Below are 11,697 nucleotides of genomic sequence, written 5' to 3' on the forward strand. Positions count from 1 at the left end.
AACCGTATGTGTGTGGGCTGCTACCAGAGGTCCGACCTCTTGCCCCAACAACTAGAAGGATTTGAGCTTCTAAAACAAAAAGGTGCTAGTAAGGGCATCCGCTCATGTGGCCATACATGTGGCACTTTCAGCTCTGTAAATACAGAAGACTCCCAGCCAGTAGGGGTTACGCCCTACAAATGATCAAATAAATTTGATCAAACGGGTTTATGGGGAGACATAGTGTCGGTATGAACTAATCAGCACACGTTATTCATAGTTTTCACCATGAATACATTTGATTATAGTGGTTTGGATGAGGTGGGTTTTCCTCGCTACCACTTGGGTCGTTCTCTTCTCACTAGTAGTCCTAATGACCACATGGGAAGACAGGCCCTCTAAAGATTAAACAAAAAGAGCCTATTGCTCAAGACACAAAAGACAATGATTCAATTTTAGTGCACCAATTGAAGTGTTTGCTAGTCTATGAAAACAAGGCACACAATAAAAATCCAAAAACCCTTGCCAAGGACCTGCAACAAAGATTTATTAGTAGTTTGGATTGTTTCAAATTATCACCCCTTCCTGCAAGCACACAAGTTAGGTAAATTTTAGATCCAAAAGACTCTGTGAAATAGGGGCCTTCAACAATGCGTTTTGTTGACCAATTCAAAGACCTGATTCATCATAAAAAAAGACCACCTATAAAATTTTAAGAGATTTCCAGAAATGTAAGAAAATCCAAAAAATTTGCTAATTTGCTCCAAAAATTAATTTTTTATGAAAAATCATAAAAAATTCATATAAAATGCAAAATCAATTCAAAAAATCTGAAATTTTTACTGGAGATTCTTTATGGTCTTTCAAACTTGCAAAAAAATTTTCTTGCAACAAATCCAAGCAGTTTGTGAGATATGAGTAAAATAATGCAAAACCCTAATTTTCAAAGATCTGATTTTTGAAGAATGATTTTGCATCAAATTTAAAATCCCAAAAAACAGATCCTATGTATAATTCTGAGAGATTTCCAAAAATGTAAGAAAATCCGAAAAATTCTCTAATTTTCTCTCAAAATTAATTTTTTATGAAAAATCATAAAAAATTCATAGAAAATGAAAAATCAATCCAACAAATCTGAAATTTTTACTGAATCGTTCTAATAATGTTCCTAACCTGCAAAACAAATTTTATAGAAAAATTCAAAGCCGTTTGTGAGATCTGATCAAAATAAATAAAAACCCTAATTTTTAAAGATCCAATTTTTAGGTAAATATTTTGCATGAAAATTAAATTCACAAAGAACAGATCCTATGTATAATTATGAGAGATTTCCAAAAATGTAAGAAAATCCAAAAAATTCTCTCATTTTCTCTCAAAATAAATTTTTTATGAAAAATCATAAAAAATTCCTAAAAATTGAAAATTTGTTCCAAAAATTTTGAATTTTAGATTGAGAGCTCCTGATACTTTCTTCAACCTGCAAAAAAAATTTGGTGCAAAATTTTCAAGCCGTTTATAAGATATGATCGAATCTCTCCATGATCTTGATTTTGTGTCCAAAACCCTAGCTGCACAAGGTTATTCTCCAAATTGTTTTACAAAACAGCAATATAGGGTTAAAAAAATCTGCAAAAAAACATAGATCTAAGAAAAATCCATGTCCCACCGGGCGTGCCAAAATGTGTATGGTGAAAATGGATAACAATAATAACAATATTGATAGGCTAAATGAATTCAACCACCAAACCCTAGCCTAACAACAACAAAGATCCACCATAACATATGAAGATTACCTAAGACAATGCAAATAACTCAAAATCACAAAGATTATACCATCACATGTCCAATAGGGTTTTGATCTCCATTCTTCCTATCTCCATTGATCTTGCTTGATATATTTGCTCTTAGATTTTTATATGCACAAGAGCTCAACAAAGAACGAAATGTGGTTGCAAGTAGGATTGTAGTGTAGCCAAGTCCTCCAAAATTGTTGATTAGTCTGAGTGATTAGCTGAGTGATTAGGGTTTGACAATGAAGAAAGCATCTCCTTAAATAGAAGACACAATAAGAAATGGAGGGTTAAGATTGAGAGGTGTAAAACGAGAGGTCGGCTAGGATTAGAGGGTAGGTAAAAGAAATACCAAACTAATGAAAGAGGTAGGTAGTGTATGAATTAAGAGATGAATGACATGTGTCATGTGTAGAAAAAGATAATGAATTAATTAAATAAATAAAGATTTATTTAATTAATAGAAGAAGTAGGACAATTAAATAAATAAAATATTTATTTAATTAGACATGACAATTTTGAGTGTCTACAAGGGTAAATGTATGTAAATTGAAGCAATTATGCATAAATAGTGAGCTACAATCATCAAATGGAGTCATGAACCTAGATTTGATAAATATGTGAATGTTCGGATTTGTTCCTAGAAGGTCGACCTGAATTGTTGGGATCAAAATGCCCATCGATCTAATCTTTTGAAATTTTTACCATCCAAGAGGGAACCTATTCATATCAGTAAATAATGTTGATCCTAAAAAATTGCAGGTCTGTACCTGTTTCCTGCACACAGGAAGAAAGGGAAAATTATGTACATACATAAATATTGCTCGCACAAATGGCCATGCCATACTTCACAAATAGCCCATCTCATGATGCCAGCACCACCGTCCATGTTCTTTTCTTAATACAACTGTGTGATATTCGTACAAAATTTGTAATTATTAGTCTATGGTTGGGAAACTATATAGTAAACTAATCGGTGAGCCATGTCAATTGGTGGAACAAATAGAGAAAAAAAGTCTACACTATTTTAGGTAGATTAAAATCAACATTTCTCGTCCTTAATCTAAGTTGTTTTTCCGTGAGGCAAATGCAAAATGCACTATTAATGCAAAAAAAGTTTATGTGGTGCAAATCATTCATAAAATTCAGTATTAATGCAAAACACTTTCCATGGTGCATATCAACCGCAAAATTCAATATTTATGCAGAAATAATTTTGTGAAATAAATTACGCAATTGAGCATTAATTCAAAGTGATCTAAAGAGGTTGAATATTATTAATAGTCAGGCGTTCATACACGTCTAATTGGGCAATTGTAGAAGCAAATATAAATCCAACTAGACAAATCTAATTTCGTCATCACAACATTACTTAAGAGTTTCTTATGATATATATACACCTAATATGCGATAAATTACAATTAAGATGTTCTTTGGAGTTATCGTTCATGGCAGATGTACCTGTACAATTTCCAAAATATTCTATTGTTATTTATAGAACTAAAAGTGATGGTTATGGGACAGAGAATGATGGTGAAGTAAACATACATTCTGCAAGCCTGATTCTAAAAATCGATCATCCGTGACGCGCATCCCGAAAGGGAAGTGTATGGTAGAAGTTTGACAGTGTGCCGCCCATCAGAATTTAATTATTTCATAAGCCCAACTCCATTTATAGATTGTAAGGAGATAGGTTTACTAAAATATTTCCTTAATACTTAGAATGACGGAGCAAGATTTAACTTGAGGTCCTTTGATTACAACACAATAAATGCCATGTGTTTTCTTCTTTATGTCTTAGAGCTTGGCTATAAATATTGTAATCGAAGATATGACATTCCACTTCAACTTACATTCTATACATCGTAGAAAATGAACAAGTGGACTTAATCCCTTTAAACCTAGCTTTGTAGTTGACAAATATGAAACACATGTAAATTCAAGTATGGTTATTGAAATCATGGGCAGTTGCAGCAGGCATTTAACTCTATAAATAGATTATAGCCGACATTCCTCCACTCCAAGAGCGAATCATAGTTAACTCTATAAATAGATTCTAGCCACATTCCTCAACTCCAAGAGAAAATCATAGTTAACTTCAACTTGCCATCAACTATGCCTATTAAAAGTGCTCCTACTGATAGTTATTGCTCTTTTTAAAAAGTTGACAGTGACTAGAAATGACCCTTGTAAGCTGTAAAATTTGTTTATTATGGAGTAGATATAAAAGTGATTCTCAACCATTGTAGTGGGAATCAATGGTAGATCGACCCTAGCAGGGCTTCAGACACCATGAGGGTTTCAGATACAGTGGAGGGCTCAATGGAAAATGGCCGAGGAATAGGAATTGATATCGTGGCCATTTCATAGATACCCGCTCAATGTTCAGAGACTAGTCTTGGCCATGGAAGGGTTTGTAGATTGTGCAGCAAAGGAGGAGGACAATGGGTGGTTTAAATGTAATGACGGGTTTAGGAACAACAATAGTTTCAGAGGGTATGAGGCACTAAGCAACCGATAGAAGGTGGATTTCAAAACGGTGCAGGAGAAATTTTGGAAGTAGAAGCCTTCGAGGGAAGCTGTGAAAGTATTAGAGGTATGCCCTAACTCAACCTATAATAGAGTCCTAAACATTGAAATCTTGAATGTTGAATGGGGTGAAAATATAAGCTTTCTTAATGCACACACTCTCTTCCTGAAATGGGGGGGCTTGTGGTCGTCTCTGTCAAAAATCAGGGTATGGTGTGACTCTATTTGGGGGGAAGGGTGTAGAACTAAAAACAATAGAAAATGAGTTTTTCCTGGTTATATGCCCAACTAATATGGATAGGGATTGGATTATTGACAATGGACCTTTCTTTATGGATGGAAAAGGCTTTAGCATTCTCGAATGGAAGCCAAATTTCAACCCAAATGCAGAAATCATCAATAGGGTGCCAATATGGATTAAATTTCTAGGGTTACCTCAGGAATACAAGAACACATAAACACTAAAAAAAAGGAGAAAACCTAGGTTTTTTCAGAAAAGCTAAGGAATTTATAGATCCTACGAATTTTAGTATGGTCTCGCGGATATGCTTTAAACTAGATCTGGTGCATAACTTACCAGACACAATAGAAATCAAAACTGGTTTGAGGATCTGGGCATAGAAGGTGGTCCTTGAAGAAAGGATGTCAACATGCTCATATTGCAATTCCTTTGCTCATGCTAAAGGGGACTGAAAAATCAGAGACAAAGGAAAGTCTAAAGTTCAAGATGGACTGGCAGAGGGTATAACCAGACTTTCAAAATCCAAGGACTGGGAACATCAATGGGAAACATTGGATTGGGATGTATTGCAACATTCTAGGAAGAGTTATGGGTCTGATATGAACACAATAGCATCTCTCTGCTCTAGAAAAAGATCGATTGACGATCTATTTGCATCCAAGTCATCTACAAAGCACCTGTAAACCCTAACAAACATTGTTGCATCAATTTCAGTGGCAATTCAAAACCAATATAGTGATCGTCAATTGCAGAGTAAGGTGATGGGTGTAGTAGGAAACATTTGGGCCCCTATTAATGGTTTAAGAGCTTTGGATTTAACCTCATTAGAGAATCATAAGCAAAATGCTGACCATACTGAAGAGGAAAGCAATGTGTCCCCACAAAATTTTCAAGTTGTTACCATTGCAAATGAGGAAGAGACATTAGTCCCAGAGACTCAAATGGAGGATATGCCTAAAGAACATAATGAGGTTCCTCAAAAAAGGACACACTTACAAGATGACAAACTCTCCTCTACACCTCTAACAATTTATCACATTGTGGAAGAAATGGTCTTTAAAGAAATCCAAATCTCTCCCATCTGAAAACTAGACGTGTCCTTTGAAGGGGTGAAAGATAGTGGAGGTGATCTGATTTCATCAGAATCCGAGGGAGATCTATTTGATAATCCAGAGGGAGAGGATGACATAGGGATTCTTTCTATAGGAGGGGTTTCAGATAGGAGAACTTTGGAAATGACTTTGTCTCAAAATGCTAAAGTAAAGATAGGCGAAAGTAAGAAAAGAGGACCTAAATCTAACAGACTTAGACTGGAGATTGCAGGTAATGTTGCTGGCCAAAGAAAACTCAAGCTTAGATCGAGAAGGGACGTGGTCACTTCCCGGAAGCAATGAGGTTCCTTTCGTTGAATGTTAGGGGATGCAATGCCCTTGACAAGGTTAGATTGATTAAGAGATGCCTTGATTAGTTTCGCCCGGATCTTGTTTGCCTACAGGAAACCAAAATTAAGTCTGAAGATTTTGGAACCTTTTATAGTAGATTAAAAAAATGGAAATGTGTCTTAGTTGAGGCTCAAGGAGCCTCATGTGGTTTAGCCATTTTATTGAATGATTCTCTAGTGGATGTCTATTGGAATCGAGAAAATACAACACCACAGGAGCCTAAATGATCTCTGCAAGCTGAAAAACCTGTTACAAGGAGAAGTAAGGAAGAAAATCACAGAAGAAAGAAATACACATAAAATATGCTCAAAAAGAGAGAGCTCAATATTCACAAAATGTGTAATGTAATAATCCTTCTTCTTACAAATAAAAAAATGAACTTAACCTTTAATAGGTCAAGAAACCCTAAAAGGGAAAACCTAGGTTTGCACATAATAATTAATAAAAGAATTAATTATTATGAACCTAAAGTTAGCTTAAGTGTAAAAGAGATAAAGGGAACTTAAATAATTAAACAAATATTGTTTAATTAATCAAGTAAATACCCGAATACTCTAACACCTCCCCCTTAAGATAGACTTAGGGAGAAGCTAAAACCTAGAACAACTACTGAAAGTAGGAAATATGGGTCCCAACAACAAGGCCTAATCAGGTACCCAAATACAATGAAATCTCTATGAACTGGAGAAATAGAGAAAACCACATGGGAAAAAAACTCTACTCCAAAAAGAGATGGAAAAGAACACCACTAAAGCATGAAGAACTTGCAAACTCTGTCGAAGAATAACTGCTGATCTGAAGAACCTCCACTGAAATAGAACATGACCAGGTAGAGAAGACTGTAATCTGTATGAGTGCTCGCAAATGAAACTACTCAAATTAGAAGACAAACAAGGAAAACAACTGAAACTGAAGATACAGATGGCATGAAAACACCAAAGCCTGAAGAGCTGATCAATCAAACCACTGAAACATTAGAACCAATAGGACAAACCTCCCCATAATGCTGAAGAGGGATAGGAACACTGAAAAGAATGGCCATGAAGAACTGCATGACGAAGAACGAGGAACATCAAAGGTGTTGAGAAAAATACATGGTGTCATGGAAGGAACACTCACTTGACACACAACATGAGGTGACTGTCGTGGAAAGAACACTAACTGGACAAAGGTGGATGGCAAACAAGGCAAACATCAACCCCCTCATGGCACTTTATAAGGAGTGCATGTACAATAAGGCACAGGATATGCAAGATCCCAAGTAAGCAATGCATGATGGCACTTTATCTGAGTGCATTTGCATAAATACAATGCTACAATGACAATAAGACTGGAAATAGAAAGGAGAACCAAAATAGAGACACCCTACTCAGAGAAGAGATCCCGGGACCTGAAACAACCAAGATATCCACCAGAGTGCTGAAAAGAAAAAAAACAAAATAAAATATGCATGGAGCAGAATCTGGAAATAAAACTCATATGGCTGGAAAGTACATAGTACATGCTTTCCAAAAAATAAACTTTTCAAAAAATAGAGTTTAGATGCTTATTTTACGGCTTCTGGAGCAAAAAAGAGACCCCACTTTGATTGGAAAAAAACACAGTCAAACAACACAATTGGAAAAAAATACCAACATCACGAGGTCCGGCTTGGAACCAGATTTCTGATGCCTATTCGTTTTCAAAAAAATGACTCTGTATGCTCAAGATATGGCCAAAAAACCAAACCCCCCTTCAAAACAAGAGGAAGGGGTAGTTTGGTGGCTGGAGAGGGCGGAGGTGGCCAGTGGGTGGTGCTTTGGTGGCAGCCTAGTGGAGCTCCAGTGGTCAGGCGACTGTTTCCAGTGGCCGGGCGACAGTTTCTAATACCATATTGGAGTTAAGAAAATACAACACCACAGGAGCCCAAATGATCTCTGCAAGCTGAAAAACCTATTATAAGGAGAAGCATGGAAGCAAATGATAGAAGAAAGAAATACACAAAAAATATGATTAAAAAGAGAGAGCTTGATATTCACAAAATGTGTAATGTAATAATCCTTCTTCTTACAAAGAAAAGAATGAGCTTAACCTTTAATAGGTCAAGAAACCCTAAAAGGGAAAACCTAGGTTTGCACATAATAATTAATAAAAGAATTAATTATTATGCACCTAAAGTTAGCTTAAGTGTAAAAGAGATAGAGGGAACTTAAATAATTAAACAAATATTGTTTAATTACTCAAGTAAATACTCGAATACCCTAACAATGTCAACATCATTAACCAAGGACACTGGTGGCAATGGGTGTGAATTTACTTGAAGAAACTTCAGCTGCAATTGTTTTTAATCAATGTCTATGGACCAAATAGCCCCTCAAAAAAACAATTGTGGAATGATATCTCAGTGTACCTTAAACAGGACACTGTAACACCTTTCCTTATAGGTGGAGAATTAAATGCCTTGATTTGACCATCGGACAAAATGGGTGGCAATGGTTGGATGAGGTAGAGTAACTTAGATTTTGGCTCTTTCATCACATAATCGGGATTAATAGAAATCCCTTTCAAAACTGGGGAATGCACGTGGACAAATAGAAGAAGTGGCTTTTTAAACATAGCAGAAAGACTAGACAGATTCTTTGTAGCTGGTGAGTGGTCCTCTCATCCATGGATGTGTAGTGCTAATGTTCTACCATTCACAGGATCAGACCATTACCCCGTTGGCATCCCAATTCAAGATGAAAGAGCCCCTGATAGATGCCCTTTCAAATTTGAAGCTATGTGGCTAAGGGATAATAATTTAAGATCTTTTGTGGAGACATGGTGGAAACAACCCCCCAAAAGTCCAGGTAACAAAGATTTTTGTTCTTCAAAAAACTTCATTTGTAAAAGAACAACTCAAAAATGGAACATAGAGTCTTTCAAAAACATTTTCAATGAGAAATTGAGTCTAGAGGAAGATTAAAAAACTCTACATGAACAAATTATTCTACAAGGCATGGATGAATCAACCTTCTTTAGAGAGAAACAACTTAATAAGGTGTACTCTGAAGTCTTAGCAAGAGAAGAAACATCTTGGAGATAGAAATCTCGTGAGACATGGCTGAAGGAAGGCGACATGAATACCATAATTTTCCACACCTCTACAAAGGTTAGGAGGAATTATAACAAAAATTTCTTAATACACAATATGGTGGGGGAGTTGTTAACCGACCAGGATTCCATTAACAACAAGGCGATGAACTTCTTCTTGAGTGATTTTAATGGAGAGGCAAGGGCAGACCAAGATTTGCATTCTATTATGGATATCTTACCCTCCTGTGTGAAGGAGAAACATAACAAAATGTTACTCAGGGCTGTATCGACGGAGGAAGTAAAGGCTGTAGTTTTTGACATGGGGGCAGACAAAGCCCTCGAACCAGATGGGTTCCCAACTCTTTTCTTTCTACAGTTCTGGGACATTCTAGTAAATGATTTATGGGAAGTAGTGGAAGAGTCTAGAACAGGTGGTTTCATCCTTAAGGATTTTAACAATACATTCATAACATTGATCTTGAAAAAGGAAAACATATATAATTTCCATGACTTTAGGCCCATCTCTTTATGCAACACGATCTATAAAGTGATCTCTAAAGTGATAGATAACAAGCTAAAATGTATTCTAGAAGAGGTTATTGGTGCAGGAGCACCTAGTTGAGTCAAAACTTCATTTTTGGGTATTTCATGCTTATATGTTTGTAAAGTCTTGTTGTAGGTTTTTTTTTTTTTTTTTAGGTTGTTTTGAGTCATTTGTAGTGGTTTTGATCTCATTTTGGGCTTGAGAGATCAAATCTTGCATTTTAGGCTTTGAGTTGACAATTTTTGGCAAAAATGTGGAAAAGTGCCAAAAAGGTCTCCTAATGGTTTCAAGAGCATTGAAACATGTTCTTTTAGTTTTTTTAAGCATGTCTAAATGGTTTAGGCAAGTTTATAAGGCTAGGATATCAAAAATGCCTTTGTGAGCAAGAAAAGTTGTCATTTTGCTCAAGAAAGTTGTCAAAAAGGTCATTTTCTTGAAAAATACATTTTAAAAAAGTCTCTTGTCCATACATGGGCATGGAAACCAACTTGAGAAACTATATAAGGCCTCTCCTTGTCTTGGGAAAGGTTGGTGATTGTATTTGCAAGAATAACTCAATAGAAATCAAGTGTTTTTTGGCTTTTATGATTGTTTTTCTTCCCTTTTGAGGGCCAGTCTGTACTGTAGCTGTACAATCCATACTGTACCTTCTTGGAAGTTGTAATATGGATGTAACCAAGCTTCCCATGTAGTTATTTCATCATTTTCTCTTTTGCAAAGTGTTTTTACAAAAATAATTGGAAACTAGGTACCTGCTGCCCTGCCAAGGGTTTGGAGTTGTAAAATGTGTCAACTTGGTTGATCCAGGTCTGGGATCCCTCCAATGGATTCTTCCAAGTTGATCCATGTTTATATATTTTACATTCCTTTCTTTTTGTGCCAGAAGAATGGTTTGAAGATGCCATTGAGTGAATACTAGGCAAGTGTTTGTCATTTGGCTAGTAGTTTGAATAACACTCATAGTTTGCACTCAAAAATAATTTGAGTGAGCAAATGAATTTAACAAGAGCCTAGATATTTGAACAAGGATGTTGAGGATCCTCTTAGATGGCTATTTGACTCATTCTTATTTCAATCTTGTTCCTTTTTGCAACCAAACAGTGAGTTCACTGTTTTCTGATTTTGTAAATGGCAAAATTCCCAAGGAATGCTTGTTGAAGCATAATCCAAGCCTTGCATCTTGAAGGCTATGTAATATATGAATAGTGATATGATTTAAGACTTCTTCAAGGTGTTTTTCTTCTTTCCAAACACTCCTTTCTTGCAGGCCGCAAGGGAGATGTAATTGACTGGTAAAAGGTAGAATTAAAGACAGTGACAGTGGCTTTTTATTGTTTTCCCACTTGCTTGCCAAGTGTTTGGCAATATGACTATAGTGAAATGTTTGTAGATGGTTCCTAGAATGGTGGAAAAGGACCTAAGTGTTTGAATAGGTGTGGAAGGAGTAGTTGGAAGTGTTTTCCAAGTTGCAAGCAAAAAAAAACCCTATCAAACCCTTAAAACATGCCACAAAATGTGGATAGTCCCAAAATTGCATAGAAAGTGGGCTAAACCTCAAAAATATTTGAGAAAACACTCCCTAAAAACCATCCCCAACTTTCTTTTTGGTTAAAAAGACCATCGTTGAGAAGAACAAACAAACAAAGTGCCAATTAGGCCTCACGGGCTAGTAGGCCTTTTTAGCCCTGTTTTGCAAAAATCATCACAACTTTAGATTCAACCGTTCGATCTTTCTGTAACTTGGAGGAAAGTTCTATAAATAGCATGTCTATAATCTGACCTAAGTGATTGTTCTGGTGATTAATATTTTGAGAGCTATTAATGACTGTTCATGACTGCATAACACATAATAAAATGACAGTTTTTGAAGAATGCTTGAACCTGATGGGAAAATGGAACTTGGAGGCTTTTGAAACATAATAGAAACATTTCAAATAGTCCACAAGTGTACTTGGAACCCACAGACATCGTGTAACCTCATTTGGGGGTAGTTGAGCCCTTTTAAGGAATTTGAGCAAATTGAGAGTTATAGGTCTAAAACAAGTTTATGAGCATTCATGGTGAGTAACTCCTGCTGCCCCTACATTTCCATGTGGAAATCTCCTAGTACACATTGGA

The sequence above is a fragment of the Cryptomeria japonica genome, chromosome 4 (genome assembly GCF_030272615.1).
Source record: "Cryptomeria japonica chromosome 4, Sugi_1.0, whole genome shotgun sequence".
Lineage (NCBI taxonomy): Eukaryota > Viridiplantae > Streptophyta > Pinopsida > Cupressales > Cupressaceae > Cryptomeria > Cryptomeria japonica.